The 16537-nt window shown below is 47.8% G+C and overlaps 1 protein-coding gene across 29 annotated transcripts in view; it reads left to right on the forward strand.

Annotated features, from left to right (window-relative positions):
• The window catches only part of TRERF1 (transcriptional regulating factor 1), a 195752-nt gene that overhangs the window by 130296 nt on the left and 48919 nt on the right, over window positions 1-16537 (forward strand). For 27 of the 29 annotated variants that reach the window (XM_057698390.1, XM_057698385.1, XM_057698394.1 and 24 more), the window contains one exon: window positions 2453-2567. The gene's annotated coding sequence lies outside the window, so the exon portion shown is untranslated. Of the gene's footprint in view, window positions 1-2452; window positions 2568-12524; window positions 12622-16537 lie in introns of all 29 variants that reach the window. The other 2 variants (XM_057698386.1, XM_057698384.1) reach the window with 1 other exon arrangement.

Below are 16537 nucleotides of genomic sequence, written 5' to 3' on the forward strand. Positions count from 1 at the left end.
TAGAACGTGCCGTGCTCCTTCTGTCAGAGGACCTTTGCACAGGCTATTCATTGTGCCAGCCGTGCTCCTTCTGTCACAGGACCTTTGCACAGGCTATTCATTGTGCCACACCTTTTCTTTTTATCTTTTCCCTCCTGCCCACCCTATTTTGCTTCACTAGTTTATTCCTAGGGCTCAGATTAAAGACTAATCCTTTAGGAAAGCACCACTGACCTTTTCCTGTGCTAAATCTGCCCCCTGACATATGCTATTATGGCAGTAATCATACTTCTTCAGAGCACACTGCTGTTATAGTTATTTCTAATTTATTAATGTTGGTTCCCCCACTAGAGGGTAAGCTCCATGAAGGCAGGGACCACATTGGTCTCAACTGTCGTATGCCTAGCGCTTTGCACTTGCCTGCTGTGTACTAGGCACTTAGTCAACAATGGATGGACCAACGAATGGTTGGATAGATGGATTGGGCTAGTTAACTAACTTCATTTCCATTAGCTTGACTCCAGCCAATATACTCTTCTTGCAGGAAAGGGGGGTTGTAATTGCTTGTTTATATGTCTCCCTTGGGTCTCTTTGAAGAAGAACCCATATTGAGAGCCCTAGAATCTAGCCCAGCACCTGATATATTCAAGTTGGCTGTGTGGTCGTCTAAGCATCCTCTTGCCCATGACACTGGTTCCAAGGATTCCTGCTCCTGTGGGGGAGCTCGGAGAGTTATTTTTCCATGTTGAGAGTAAGGCAGGCACACTTATTCATGGAAACCGAGGGAAGTCCATCCTTGCTTCCCATCTCATTACCATGGTTTAGCTTCTTAGTAAGATCTGCTATTGAAGTTGCCAGTTACTCTATTGACTTATTTATACATAAATAGTTATTCCCATAACCTTCTCTTCGCCAACATTCAGAGATAATGATAGACAATCTTTATAACATCACAGACATCGCTTCAAAAGCATTCTCTTGCTATAGGAATGTTTATGATGTGCTTATCGCTAGAATTTCATGAGCAACAAACTCCCAAATTGCAGATGATTTAGCATTTGAAGCAGGGAGTGAGAGTATGTGTATATGCATTTTAAAAAAGGCTTTGAAAAGGGAAGTTTTTCTTCTGCAGAGATATCTTCTTCTAAAGTTTAAAATAAGAACTACTTAAAAGCTGAGAGTTTAGAGGAATGAACACTTTCTCTTAAGCATTCAAATGGGGGAAAATGACTTGTAATCTCTCCCTCAAGTATTAAGGCAGTAGGCATTTAAAGGCTTTTTTGGGAGATGGCTGTCACAGACAAAAGATTTCTCAATTTAAAAAAAAATCATTTTTATAGCATTAAATAGTAGGAATGAACACCAGCAGCCCTCTTGACATTTTGGAAATGATTTATTTTCTGAAACGTCCTAGTCCATTTTAATAGATGACACTTTGTTCTTCCCATTCCAGGCGGTAGCTTTGGCTGGGGTTGCCATAGTTACAGTTAGAAGTTCAAGGTAGAACAGGACAGGGCTCCAGGCACAACTTCTGACCAGGTTCCCATGAACCCAGTGTGTTGGTACCACCACCTCTGAATAGACACCCCATAGCCACAGGTTCCCAAAGTCCCTGCCGTAACTCTTCTTGCAGGGAGACTCTCTGAACAATCTGAACTGTAGTCCAGAAGGTGAATTTGACAGCATTTTTATTTCTAGCCACCCTCTCTGAACGAAGAGCTCAGCCAGACATCTCAGGAAAGTCGCACTTATATAAACGTTTCCTATAGCAATGCTTCTCAGCTGTGGTTTGTGGAATGGTGCTGGTCTGCAAGCTGTTTATCAGTCCACAAGATCAGTACAGAAATTGAGAGTAAGCACTTAGAAACTCTCATGCCGATTTGACAGAGTAAGCTGTTGAATCATTAAAAAGTAGGCCTGTCCTTTGTATGAATATTTTTGTCATTTCATTTTTCTACCAGTTCCTTTTCTTATATTTTGTAAAAGTATTCATTCGTGATGGATCAGAAATTAAAACAAAAACAAAGAACTGGTCCTTCATCACAAATAGCTTGAGGAGCTCTGTGCTGTAGCACTTGTAAGCTGCCTCTGCTCCCTGTGGGACAGGTAGGCTGTTGAATGAATTTGGGGAAATCACAGCACTTACCAAATTATCTTGTAATGAAACACATGTACGTCTCTCTCTCTCTCTCTCTCTCTCTCTCTCTCTCTCTCTCCCTCTCTCGGCTGTTGCTTGAGAACAGGGTCTGCGTCTAATTCCTCTTTGTAGCCTCGTTCCTTAGAGCCCTGCCTGGCACATTGGAGGGCGTGGGAAACACTCGTCCTGTGCATGTCTGTTCCCCAATGACATGAGAGTGGGTGAGGCCAGCCTCGTGAGCTCCCGCAGCTTCTAGATAGTGTCCTCGGCAGGCTGGTGATGGAGAGCTGGGAGCAAACGATGAAGAAGTGACCTTTCCTTCTCTTTTTCTCACAGAACCAGGCCTCCTCTTCCTACCTGCCCAGCAGCATGAGAGCAGCATGACTGGCCGGCCGCAGGAGAAGCCCCCAGAGCCAGGCCCTCAACTCAGCCATCTGCTGCAGAGGTCAAGGTGAGCTTGCTTCCCTTCTCCTGGAAGGTTTCGGCATTTTCATTTGAACTAATTCTCTATGCTTTTGTAATCCCTCGCCACATGCTGGAAAAATGGGGTTTACTGGGACATGGGTAGACTGAAAAAGTGCTTGTCAGCCTAATGGAGCAAAACGTGCTCACTTCGGTTAATGGAGAGGCCAATGGTGGGGCAGAAAGGACACTGGATTGAGTTTCTGGGGGCTGAAGCTCTTATTATTCCTCCACCCCTTCCTGAATCTGGGACCTTGCACAGATTTTTAGGGATCGGGTATCCAGGAAATTTTGGGTGAAGGAATCTCTGGAATGGGATAGTATTGGAAGGATGATCCATTCATGGTCTGGGACTTCCAAGACGTCCTGGACAGAGTCTCCTGTCCCACGGAGGGTCGTAAGGGCCTTAGAGCCGGGGTCCTCACCACCCCTCCGGGCCATGAATCGGTGGTGGGCCACGGCCTGTTAGGAATCAGGCTACACAGCAGGACGTGAGTAGCAGATGAGTGAAGCTTCATCTGCTGCTCCCCATCGCCCCCCATGGCTCGCATTACCACCTAAACCATCCCCTCCCACCCCCCACCCCACGCCCATCCGTGGAAAAATTGTCTTCCATGAAACTGGTCCCTGGTGCCAAAAGGGTTGCGGACCCCTGCCTTACAGGATCCGCCAGGCCAGTTCCTGGCCAATGTTAGCAGTAAATTGTTAGAAAATTCTTCCTAACATATTGGGACAAATTCTTCCTCTCTGAAATTTCTGTCTTCTCACCTCTGCTTTGCCACGTGGAACCACAAAGACTGGGCTTTCAAAGACTCTTCCACATGACTCTCTTTCTTTGGATTTGAAGATGCCTGTCATGACTCTGCTTTTCTTTTTTGTATAAATTCTCCCTGGAGGCTGGCACCACTCACTTTGTCCTCTTGTCCCCTCCATATTGGAAAGGGCTTCATCACCTCCAGTGGTGGTCCTGCCAGTTGCTCATTCAGCCTGTACCATCCTCAACAGAGAATCCTTCGTTCACCACTCATTCTTCAGGACATGTTAAGAGCCCCCTTTGTGACAATCACTCTGCTAGACTCTACTAGACTCTGGAGATACATCAGTGAACAAGAAAGACAGGGTCTTTATCTTTTTTAAGATAAAATAGGTATGGATCTTTGGAGAGAGTTTGAAATAAGCATTGAACCATTTCTGTGTGCTCCTTTTAAATATTTTATCCTTTCAGCTTTTTTCTTAAGTGTTTCATGAGTGCTTGAAAAAATGTGTACTCTCTACTTATTAGATATATTGTAGTTTTCTACATATGATCATTAAAATAAGAGCTAGTTCATTGTGCTGTTCAAATCATCTATAATATGTCCTTGTCTGTTTTTGTCTGACTAATCTTCTCAATAACACGTTATTGAGAGACATTAAAAATCTCCCATTGGGTTTGTCCATTTCTCCTTGCAGTGGCAAAAATTTTGCATCATGTTTTAAGGCAATGCTGTTTGATTGGAACAGGTATATCTTACTGATGAATTGGGATTCATTTCTACCATCTTTATATTCTTTCTTTTTTTTTTTTTTTTCTTCTCTTTATTTTTGGTTGAGGTGTTTTTCCCTCCTCATTCCATCTTCTGTCTTCTTATTTGGAAGTTACGTGCTCTGTATCTTTTCCTTCAATGTTTATCCCATCTATTTTAACAGGCATACTTAACAGAGTCTAAAATTAATCAGTGTCTTTACCTGCCTCCCCCAAAATACAAGAACCATAAACTGGTTTAATTCTAACCACTACCTCTCCCAATTTATGCACACAAATTACAATTGCTATCCTGTTTTCATTCTATCCTGTTTTTTGCCCTGCAATTCAGACATCATTGTTTTAATAAGTGTTTGTATCCACATTCTTATCAATATCTTCTCTCTCCATTCTTTCATGAATCTGAGATCATTTTCCGTCTGCCTAAAATAAACCCTTTTGCATTATCCTCAGTGAGAGTCTGATGGTGGTAAACTTCCAAGTTGTTTTTGTTTTGGTTTGGTTTGGATTGGTTTTTGTTGGCTTGAAACCATCTTTATTTTGCTCTCAGTTTTGAGAGGTAGCTTTACTGAATATATTCTCTTCGACCTCTGAAACCATTATTCCACTACCTCTGGCTCTGAATGTTGCTGTCAAGAAGTTGGCTGTTGGTCTAATTACTGTTCCTTTATAAGTGGCCTGGCATTTCTCTCTGTTTACGTTAAAGATGTTTCCTTTGGTGTACTGCCACTTCTTTGTCGTGTAACTAGGTGTCAGTTTCTCTGTCTTTATTCTGCTTGGGCTTTGTTGGGATTCCTAGAGCTAAAGATGGGTGTCTTTTGACAATTCTGGAAGATTCTCACCCTTCATTCTTACAATATTGCCTCTTTCCCATTCTTTCTAGTATCTCCTTTTGGAACTCCAGTTAGACATATGGTGGACCTTCTCAGTTTGTTCTCTGTATCTCTTAACCTCTGTTCCATATTTTCCACCTCATTGTCCCTCTGTGCTGAACTCTGATAATTTCTTCAAACCTGTCTTCCATTTAATTTATTCTGTGTCTCAAATGCTGTTTAATCCATCCATTGAAATTTTTTCCTTTCAGCTCCTTTATTTATCCTTTCTAGAAGTTCTGGTCCGTTATTTTTTAAATCTGCTTAGTGATTTTCTGATCTCTTATTCCTTGCTTATATTTGCAAACTTCTTTATTTCTTTAATACATTGAAGTTGCTATTTTGAAATTGTAGAATTTCATGTCTGGTAATTGCAGAATCTGAAATCTCTGTAGGTCTGATTCTGCTGTGTGTTGCTTCTGTTGGCTAGTACTCATAATGCCTTGTTTCCTTGTTGTTGTTATTTTATTTGATCTGTTCATTTTTCTTAGGACTTCACCTTTGGAAATTATGTGAGGTATGGGTGGAAGTTAATTTTTCCAGAGAGGTTTTGCATTAACTTCCACTAGTTGTCTGGGGGCGCTCCCAATCAAAAATAAATCACTTTAAATTCATTTTCTTTTTTCTTTTCTTTTTTAGAGATACAATTTTTTTTATTAGTATGTATTTTATACATATTAGTGTGTATACATCAATCCCAATCTCCCAGTTCATCCCACCACCACCCCACCCGCTTTCCCTGCTTGGTGTCCATACATTTAAGTTCATTTGCCACCTAACGCTTTTCTGGCTACCTAAGTGGCATGAATTCAAACTGCAAACCTGTGTGAGGTCCAGCTTATGGGTTCAGATTTCTACGCAGCCCAAGGTCAGGTTTCCTTGTGGACCCCTTTTGTGTTGTGGGTCTATTTCTCATTCATTGAGGGTGGAGCCTTTTGGAGTCCAAATTTTATGAAGGAACTAAGCTTTTTCTCCTGTTTCCTGAACCCTGTGCAGCTCTCATGGGAAACTTAGAATCCGTAGGGTTTGACAGGAGCCCTCAGGGCAAAAGCCAGCTTTGCTGCTAGCGCACATCCCAAGGTTCCTGCTTTTGGTTTTGGTTTTGGTCTTTGAAGAATCCTTCCGTTTATACCAGTTCAGCAGTGTGTGTACAATTTTCATATTTAAAAATTTAAACAGCATGTTAGTTGTTTCAGTTGGGAAGGTCAAGTAGGGTATCTGATCTGCCATATTGCCAGAAGGTCTGTTTTCTTTCTGTTCTACCATAGCCCTGTGGGGCAGAAATTACTGTTCCTTGTTCACAGAAGACTGAACCAAGGCTCAGAAAGGGCATGTCACAGGGCTCGCAGGTGATGGACTGGGAAGGAGTATATTGTGCCCCTATCCCCTTTCCCTACCTTTGCTCTCCCCAAATGACTGTTGACCATTTTTTTCGGGATTAACTCTATGCTCACAAAGGGTATAGGTTTCTACCAGAATGCTTTAAATAGCTGAGCAGCTTTGTAAAATTTGTTTATGAATCTATTGTTTATCTTCCTCGAGAGAGGAAATGGGTTCTGCATATCTTGTGGCTTGTTTCTCCCGTGGTCACCAGCAACTTTCCTGTTTCATTCCCACTTGGCAAAGGCCTCCTGGACCCGCACCCAGATTCCATGTGCACCTCATCTAGACCCCAGCTTCTCTTGTCCTCATGCTCTCTCTCTTTCTTCTCACTGTCTTCCCTTCCCTGTGGCTCTTTTCCACATCTCCAACCCCATCCTTCCTGCTGTTAGTTTTCCTGTCTCCTGTTTGTGTGCCTTTCATTGGAGGGGAGGCCACAGAACACAGTGGTTAGACTTTTTGGGCTTTGGAGGCAGGAGAAAGAGCTGAGTTTGAACCTAGCTCTGCTGCTCACTAGCTTCGTCTCTCTGAGCTTCACTTTCTTCATCTGCAACATGGGGACCACAGACAGAGCTGTTGAAGGACTAAATGAGATGATGTGTGTATGCAGAGCTTGTAACAAAAGCTTGGAGTATCCACAAGCTCTCAGTCCATGGTAGTCAATATCATCATGACTGAGAATAGACCTCTTCAAGTCTTGTGCTGTTGTTCGGGGATGCTCTCATGTTTGCAGAACTGGTTTATGAAATGTGATGGAAAAGGAGGCAGAAGTCTAGGGCCAGTGTTGGATTCCCAGCCTCACTGGGGTATTTTTTTAAATAATCTGAGGGAAAACAGAATGCACTGGTCTGGCCAGTGTTTGCATAGGCTGTAAACTGTGGGTTCTAGAAATGTTCATTTTTAGAAATGGAGCACCTCAGCATCTCAGCCCTCCTTCCAAGCTGTTCCCTCTGTCATGGAACCATGAGGGGGCTGGAGCCTCATGACACCACTCACTGGGGGGTTTTCCCTTACGGAGCCCCTGCCCCGGTCAGTGGATGGCACACCCACTCTGCTGGACCCGTGTCCAGAAGGGGCAGGATGGGTGGTCGTCACTGCTGTCCATCTTACTTCCATTCTAACAGCTGCCATAATTGCTCTTTATTTCACACACTCCCTTCTCATAAGTAAGTGACTTTGTATTACACTCAGATTTCTGTCACTTCCGGATTTGATACCCATCAGGCAACCACTTTTTTAGCACCTGCTATTTGTAGTGACTCTGGGCTTTGTACAGTGGGCAAGTGTTATGAAAAATGCACAGAGTTGCTATGACCCTAAAACTACTCTGAAAAATAGTCTGTTCATTTAAAAAGACTTTATGACCCAAAAAAAGCATAAAGGATAAAATGCTTTCATAAGATTCAGTGCCAGGTATTCAGAGTAGGTTTCCAAGGGGGATAGCACTGTGCCTTTGAGTGCTCAGGGAAGGCTTCCTGGGGAAGGCTAGGAAGAAGATGGGAGCTGACCCCGTGGGGCCGCTAGGGTGAGGAGGCTGGAAAAGCAGCCTTGTACGTTGTGTGTAGAAGTGGTGTGAACGGAGGTGTAGAGATGGGCATTCTCTTGAGTTAGTGAGACCCAGTGCGGTGCTTCTAGCCTCGCAGATGGCCTCTGTGGCCCCTCTTGGAGAGCCACATCCATTAGCATATCAAGCACCCTGACACGTCCTGCAGGTAACATCTGGCTGTACGTCACCAGGTTTCCCAGCTGTGTCTGATCACTCCTGGCCGATGAACATGGTGGTCTTAAATGGATTTGCATTTGCCTTTTTGTCTCTCTAACAAATGCTACCAACTCACTTCTGTAAAACAGGAATTGGTGACTTTCTTTAAAAATTCAGTCAAAAAATTATTTGGAGTCCACTTCTTGTCTTCCTTTTCCACATGTGGCTCCAATATCTAGAAAGGTGGGGGTTTCTAGGAGCCTGAGCGTTGGTGTTGCTGCACGAGGGATGGGGCTGACTCCCAAGACGGTGTCGACTGTCATTCTCGACTTAGCTGAGGGGCCAGGCCCAACCCCACCCCGTCCCCACCCGCCTGCAAACCTCAAAGTCTATTAACAGCCTCTCTCCAGATAGTGATTCATGCTTCCTGCCCCTCCTCCATTCTAGTTACTCAGAGCTGTGAGCTGAGATCGATGACTTACACCATCCAACTGGCCTTGCCCATGGAGAGCTCAACTGGAAGATTAAATATTCTTCATGAGCGACACCCCAGGCTGAGTTCCCCTTGTCAGCTGAGTCCTGCACAGTGAAACAAGGGGTTGTCCCAGATGCAGATGTGGAAACCGTTTTCAGAACTGAGAAGTCAAGACACATGACATTTGGGAGTATGTGAGGAGTTAGGGGAGCCAGGGTTATCGTGAATAGAGAGACAAGGAGGCACCCCAGGCACAGGACTCGTGCGCTGCTACGGCCTCATAAAAGCCAACAAAAGTAGGTTCTAAGCTGAGTCTTTAAGTGCTTCTCTGGAGGCTGACCATCTGCTCCTCGCTGTCGGGTGGTCTTGGTTCTAGAATTATTTTAATAATCTTTATTATACTAGTCATTTGGATTATTCTATTTCAAAAAAATTAAAACACTAGCTGGAGCTGAAATCTGCTTTGATAACCTCCCCCACTCACTCACTTTCCTCTTCCAAGATAGGGCAGAACTGAAACGGACATCCAGGTGTCCTGACTCCTGGCGCTCTTTCCCCCCAGGGGGCCAGGGTCCTTAGGGATCAGGTGTCAGTGGTGGAAAACCCTACTGCCTCAATATCCTGCCTCAGGGCTGCTGGGTGTCCCTGAGACAACCAGGGTCTGGGAGGTTCACCCAGTTGGGCCCTCGCTGGTCAGAGCCAGTGGGACCTCCTTGCAGTCGGTCGGGTCCAGCCTCCTCATTCTGCAGAAGCTGAGTCTGAGATGCAGGGAGGGGAAGTCATTTGCCCAACAAGGTCACAGGGCCGGTCTCCTTTTCTGTTTGGCCCGGGTTATCTTTATATTGGGTTTGCATTTCCTGAATACGCAGCAACTGGGTAGGGGGTGGGGGTGGGAGGGCAGGGGAAGTGGGCTCAGAAGAACCCCATCTGAGAATGTTTAAATTTCCTGTGAGTGTCCCATGAAGAGGGAGATAATGTATGTGCACATGATCCAGAGGAGAGGGGAGGCTTGGTTTAGGTCCAGCGGACCGAGAGTGGAGGGGAGAAGGAGGAGGACAAAGGCGAGCGATTCAGAGAGGCTGTGACGTTTTTATCTGCGGAACAGAAATAAATAAGGGTTTGTTTCTTTGCATTTCCATGATGCCTTCTTGTTTGTACTTTTGGAGAACACTCAAGTCACGTGGAGGCTCTTGTTTTAGTGGTGGCCCTTTGTGGTTCTGGCTCTTTGGCCGAGGACAAGAGGAGTCAGCCCTTGCTTCCCTTCAGGTTGGCTTCTTCCTGGCACGTGTGATCCTTTAGAGATCTCTTCCTCCCTCCGAGCTTCCACAGCTTAGCCCAAAATGGGAATACAGCCTCCTGCTGGGCTGCCTCACAGAAAGACAATGGGTGTGAGAGTGCCCCCCAGATGTTTAGGGTTGGCCTCATTTCCCCCCTAACTTTGGGAGGCTGGCATGGACTCTGAGGGATTCGGAGCTTCCACCAAGAGGGGTCTCGTTTGCCCATCAGATCAAGTGGCAGATGTGGGCACCCAGACCGCCCCAGGCCTGCTTCTGTGGGCCAGCCCTGTGCCAGACAGTGTGTCCCACGTTCCTTAAAGGAGGCCGTTGTTTAAGCAGGCCAGGAGGCTGTAACTGAAAGTAAGGAAACGGCAGATATGGACAGAGTTACTGCCAATTTCCTGGAATCTGAGAGCCGGGGGCCCCCTTGAAACAGGAAAGGAAGTAGATTATTTCCTTATCTGGTATCGTGGAAGGAATGAAATGTCTCTTTCCGGGCAACTAGGGCGGTACCCCTTTCAACTTCTTGCTTTAATGATGACCACAAATATGCTTAAGGTTCAGTAGGTGGTCGCTCAAGAATTACACCTCTTTCCCTCTCCTGGGGTCTTGAGTGGCTTGAGAGCCAGACCTTAGATAGCAGAACACCCCCTTCGTTACCAGTAAACCACGCTGGAGAGCTCGGCCAGCCTCACAGCCACACTAAGTCCCTCTTGGGCACCTCCGAGTCGCACTGACCCATGGACATCCGCAGCCTCTCTCGCAGGGACCCACCTGCCCCAGAAGGCATCCTTCAACAGTGAGCAGGTCACGTGGGCATCTGCACCCTCCTGCGTCCTTCTCTACCTGGCGGACAGTATCCTAAATGTACATTAGCCTTTCTGCGGCGACACTGGATGCTGAGGGATAAAGGGAAATGTCCTCTGATGCAGTGGTGCTTCCAGGAGGCTGTCAGGGTGCGCGAGGTTACCTGTCCCTACGCTGGAGGGCCCACACGGCTGTGGTTTTTCTCTCTTCCTTCCCACATCCACTTCTAGCCATTTCTGCCCCTAAGCGCTGTGGTGCTCACTGAAACAAAGGGAGGGCTAAAGGTTGCCCAGGAAACACATAACCAAATGTATTCAATCATGACTGAGTCATTGAGCCTGATCTAAACTGTACCCAAGTCAAAACAAAACAACAGAAACCCCACCCAGGCGGTAAGACTTTGTGAGTCCTCCGTGGGCACCCCGCATGTCCCGAACATTTTCCTGTTTAATCTTCACCAAAAACCTGGAGTAATTAGGTGTTGTTATTCCTCTTGACAGATGTCAAAACCAAGGCTCCAAAAAAAACAAAAAAGATTAGTTCAGCCTGCCCGGTTCTCACTTTGCCGGTGGAACATTACGATTTGAACTCTGGTCTTTGGACTCCAAAGCCCAGAACGTTGGGTATTTCTATGAGGAAAATACGCCACACCATCTGTTTCTCTCCAGTGGGAAAAGCTCCTGATGGGTAAAAAAAAAAATTTCCAAAGAGCTGAAGCTAGCCCTTTAAACCTGGAAAGAGGAAGGGGATTTGGTGTAAAGTGCATCATCAGATGCTTTCTCATACTTCCAAGTTCATGGCTACATGCTAGACAGTTGAAGGCTGCCTGGAACTGATGGGCAGTGCATGTCTGTACCAGGGTATAAGCCAGCTCTCCTTGACCCTTCCGAACGTGGAGAGCCCTGCAGGGGTCCAGCTAGGGGGAAGCAGCTTCATGCTACTCAGATCTGTGATGGGTGCACGAAGGACACCGTATGTATCAGGAGGCCTCACCCTGGCATCAGAGGGCTGGAGGCTTAACCCTTGTCACAGCTGTGTGGCCTTGAGCGCATCATCCCCTGCATGTGAATTCCCTCATCTTTCAAATGGAGAAAACAATTCTGACCTCACGGGCTTGGTGTGGGGACAGAATGAAATAGTGGATGCGGATGCTTTGTCCAGTGCTTTCTGGAATGTTACTTCCGGCCATGAGGACAAGCACGCCTCCCGTGAACTCCTCAGCGTCCCTCCCAGAGACTCCATGTGGGCCAGAGGATTTGTGGCTGTGGCCCCGGCGGGATGGGTCTGCTCTGAGTTCCACTGACATCAGGCATGCACACCCATGGCTGCTAGGGCGGGTCACTGTCCATGTCACCGCTGACCTCCACGTGCCAGGGCCGTTGGAGAGAGGGAGCCACGAACTTCTCAGTCTTCTGCTCAGAAAAAGGAAAGAGAAAAAAAGAAAGGGGGAAAAGAAAAATTGATTTTCTTTACCCTGTGGCTTTTTTTCCCCTTGCTCCCCTCTTTTCTGTGAGTGGAAATGCCACTTCACTGTTTTTAATTTTTTTTTTTAAATAATGTTCTGGGTGAGGGAACATAATATTTAGACATGTTGAACTGACAGCTGATGGGCGTGTTGTCAATACATCATCACCACAAATCGTGTGGCAAGGGTTGGTGGGGAGGAGATTTGTGTGTACATGTGCGTGCACGCACACACTTGAATGATTTTAAGTGATTGGGGCAGGTCCCATGACCCCTATGGAAAGCACCTCCCGTGGAAGGTTAGCCAGGAAGATGGTCAGCCCTTAGGGTGGGAGTGGGAAGTGGCCTTCCATTGGGAATTGCGGGGGGTCTCCTCTGTGTGAGCCTGTGGAAGCAGAAGGTCTCCCCTTCCCCTCTCTTTCCCTCCCTCTTCTGTGTCCTTAGTGCCCAGTGGGTGCCCTGTCTTAAGACAGAGTTGCTGAGACACACCTTAGAAGAGGTCCCGGTCTGATGGTGGAAGCAGATAAAGCAGCTGGGACAGGTACTCTGAGTGGTGTAAAGAAGACACACAACCTGAAGCTTGCCATTCTCGCTTGCCCTCCAGGCATTCTTCCTCCTGTCCCTGCCTTCACTTACCGCCTGTGTCAGGGGACTCTCCAGCCTCTCTGAGCCTTGAAGCCCTCGGTCCAGCTGCCTCTGTGAGAGCTCCTGTCGTAGGTCTCAAAGTGAAACAGCTTTTGTGGTGCTCTGTCTTCACAGATGCAGATATAGGCATCATCTTGACACTCCCCCCTGCCCATCTCATCACTAAGTCCTGTCAGGTTCACCCCCAGACGCCTCCCCATCTCCCACATCCAAGCTGCCTGGCCTGGACCATCGCTAAGTTGAGTCCGCCCTCCATATCCTCACTCACCCTCCTCCAGTCTGTTGTTCTGACCAGGGGTCCACAAACTATGGTCGATGGGCCGAATCCAGCCGCTGCCTGATTTTGTACAGCCCGTGAGCTGAAGATAGTTTGTGCATGTAAACATTTGATGAGACGGGGCACTCACTTTGAACCCAATTAAGCAAAATGTTATCCCTCTAAAACATAAGTCCATTCTTCTCATTAGTGGATCTATTTACATTAAATCGTATTCGATTACTATTATATTTTGAGTTTCCTCAAAAATATTGTAGAAATTTGTTTTTTCTCTTACTATACAAGCATCTACAGCATAGCCTCAATTTTGCCTCCTGGCTGTGAGCCCTAAAATGTATCCTCTCTGGGCCTTTACAGAAGAAGTTTGCTGACCTCTGGTCGATCATGTGGCCTTTTCAAAATGGAAATCTGATCAGTCACACATGCTTGTACATGCGCGCGCACACACACACACACACACAGATACCTCGTACATCACATACACACATCAGAACACTTTAATTGGTTCCTGACTGCTCTTGATATGCAGATAAAACTTACCTTCAAGAACCTGGGGTGGTCTGGCCACTGCCCCCTCTCCATTTTCATCAGCATGCTCCTATTCTGGCCACTGTGGCCCCCTTTTAGTTCCTGTGTCCAGCAGGTTCCCACCTGCCCCAGGGCCTTTGCCTTGACTTTATCTGGGAGGCAGCTTTCCACACTCTATTTTCCCTATTCCAGTCCTCCTCACCCTGCAGATTGCAGTATCACCAGGACTTCCACAGAGGATCCTTCCTTCTGCTGAGGTCACAGCTCTCTATTGTAACCACTCATCACAGTCACAGACTTAGATCTGTCATGGTCTGACACCCCCACCCCCACCCCAGACACCACGAAAGCTGACATCATGTCATGTGCCGCCCCCCCACCCCACCCCATGGTGTCCTCTGGTACATAGTGGGCACTCAGTAAATACTTCGTCACACTGAATGGCTGAGAATCAAGGAAGGCTAATAAAAGAAAAGTTGGAACAGGAACTCGTTGGTTGAGAAGATGGAGAATGGGAAAAAGGGGGTTTCTGGCAGAGGGACCAGTATTCCGGAGACTCGGTGTGGCTCCACGGGTGGGGACTAGGGAGTATACGGGTGCCTGGTTGGGTGAATCCTTGGAAAGGGAGGTGAGGCCAAATTGTGAGGGCCTTCCTGTGCCAGGCTGTGCTCTTCGGATGCTTCTCCTGTGGGCAGAGGGCGCACTGGCTTTTTTGAAGCAGAAGGGTGGCATGGACAGAGCTGCTGGGTGGACAGTAGACTGGAGGGGGCGGGGCCAGCTATAAAGGACTGTTCTGTTGGTCGCGCAGCGGGATGAGAGGAGATGGTCAGGGATGCTATGGAGGAGAGGGCAACAGGAATTGATAGCCTATTGGAAGTGGAGGAATTGAGCTCTTGGGGTCCCATGTTTCTGATTCAGCCTCCTCCAGTATTTAAGATGAATGAAGAGAGAGGAGTTAGGGCACAGGTGGAGGGGTGGGCGTTTGTTTGAGGGTCAGGAAGTGTAGGTGATAAGGACCTATAGTCCCCCTGTGTTCTCTGTGAAGTGGGTTCGGGTCTTCTGCTGAGACAGAGGCTTTTTGAGCTCAGGTCATATGTCTTGGCCTCATTCCCTTTTGCAAGCAGAGGGTGCCATGTCCCCCCTAAACTGTTGGGGGATTCAGCTCAGCCAAGAGCAGCTGGGGGCTCAGGCTGGTGGTTTCTATCTCAAGCAGCTCCTCTGGGGGTTAAAGGAGCACTCCAGGAGATCTTAGAGACCTGCCTTTCCTCATCCTTTGCCTAAAACTCGATGTCTGGACGTCAGCTTTGACAGAAACCCGACCTTGAAGGCCTTTGGAAAAGAGAGTTCCGCTCACATCCGAAAATGTTCACTGAGGCCCTACCCCACCCAGCTCTGTTCTGAGCACCATGGAGAATCCAGCTCTCAGTCCCCAGAGGGTCTGTGCCTGACCCAAAGACACTTAACTAACACATGAAATGGACAGAGACAGAGTTCCCTGGCGGTCTAGTGGTTAGGACTCAGTGCTTTCGCTTCTGTGGGCCTGGGTTCAATCCCTGGTCACGGAACTAAGACCCCGCAAGCCATGCAGCACGGCCAAAAAAAATGAGGAAATGCACAGAGAACAGTGCAGGAAGGTGTCATTCAGCGACCTCGTGTGTTTTTGCAGTGTGTTAAAGCTCCCAAGGCACCTTCACACGCAGGTGCAGGGGTCTTTAACCAACGCCTCCCTCACAGCCTTCTCCCAGACACCCACACATGTAGCACCCACTCCCCCAAACGAGGTCGAGGGTGAACGAGCATCAGCTGCACTCCCAAACCTGCCTGTGCCCCGTGGTCCTTGTTACTCTAGATGCACCAGTTAATTATATGTGACCTGTGAATGCAGAAGAGAAAGAGAAGTTTGACAAACTTGTTGGCTGCATTCCATAAACATTGACTGGGACCGCTTTAGGTCAGACACTGCCCAAGGCACAGTGGAGAAGGGAGGGAGAGAGTAAAAGCAGAGGTGTTAAGACAGTCCTGCTCCTGTCTAGCATTGGTTGAAAACTAGAACACCCAAGGTTCTGGTCTGAGGACTGGCCTGGAGGAGTGATGTTTTGCACAGACAGAAGGATGCGTGTCTGGGCCTCAGATCCTTCGTCCAGGGCTTGGGCCTCACTTGCCCCGAGGCCCCCGGGCTCCAGGGGCCCCACGTCTGCCCGCTCGTTTCAGCTGCTGGGGCCCCTGGTGGGTGCGTCCCTTCGGCCTTCTGGTCTCCTAGCAGCCAAGGGAAATTATTCTGGCAAGAAATCGAGGCAGTGAGGTAACGAGGGCCAATGACCAATGGCCTGCGTGTCTTGAGAGAGTCCAGACAGGCTTGAGAGCTTCCCAGGAGGGATGTAAAGGGTTACCAGAGGAGGGGCCAAACCCAGAAAAGGGCAAGACACCCTCCTGATTCCCCGAGGCCTCTTGGCCGCTGTTGGGACCACAGATGCCGAGCTCTGTGGTCCTCCCACCATCACACACACAGCTTCAACAGCGGGGATCTCAGCTGAATGGTCACTCACTTCCAGTGTTTTTCTGTAATCCTTGAATTCCTAGAAGCATCTGTACATTAAAGCATGTCGTTTTCCTCCGTATTGGGGCGTGCTATCATTTGGAACAAGACCCTCCTGAGAGAACTGAGCTAGGCAGCTCCCGTTGGCTTGTCTCCCGCAAAATGTCTTTCCGAGTCCATCCCTGGGTCCGTTCACCCTTTGCTTCCCCTCCCTCAGCAGCTTTCCACGGGCCCCGGCAGCCTGCTCAGGGTGCCCCTCTCCTCTGATGGAGAAGGGTGACCTCCCTTGCTCGGCACAGGACAAAGGAGACATTGCCGGGGCAGCCGAGTCACTGAGTCAAACCTTGTCCAGGGGTTCCAGGGCGACGGGGGGTGTGAGGTGGGACTGTGAGGCCCTCTGTCTGGCTCCATGGAGCAGACTCCTGCCCAGCACAGTGGCAGGTGTGAGGCACAGGCTGGTCCCAGAGACAA

The sequence above is a fragment of the Hippopotamus amphibius genome, chromosome 11 (assembly GCF_030028045.1).
Source record: "Hippopotamus amphibius kiboko isolate mHipAmp2 chromosome 11, mHipAmp2.hap2, whole genome shotgun sequence".
Taxonomy (NCBI): Eukaryota; Metazoa; Chordata; class Mammalia; order Artiodactyla; family Hippopotamidae; genus Hippopotamus; species Hippopotamus amphibius.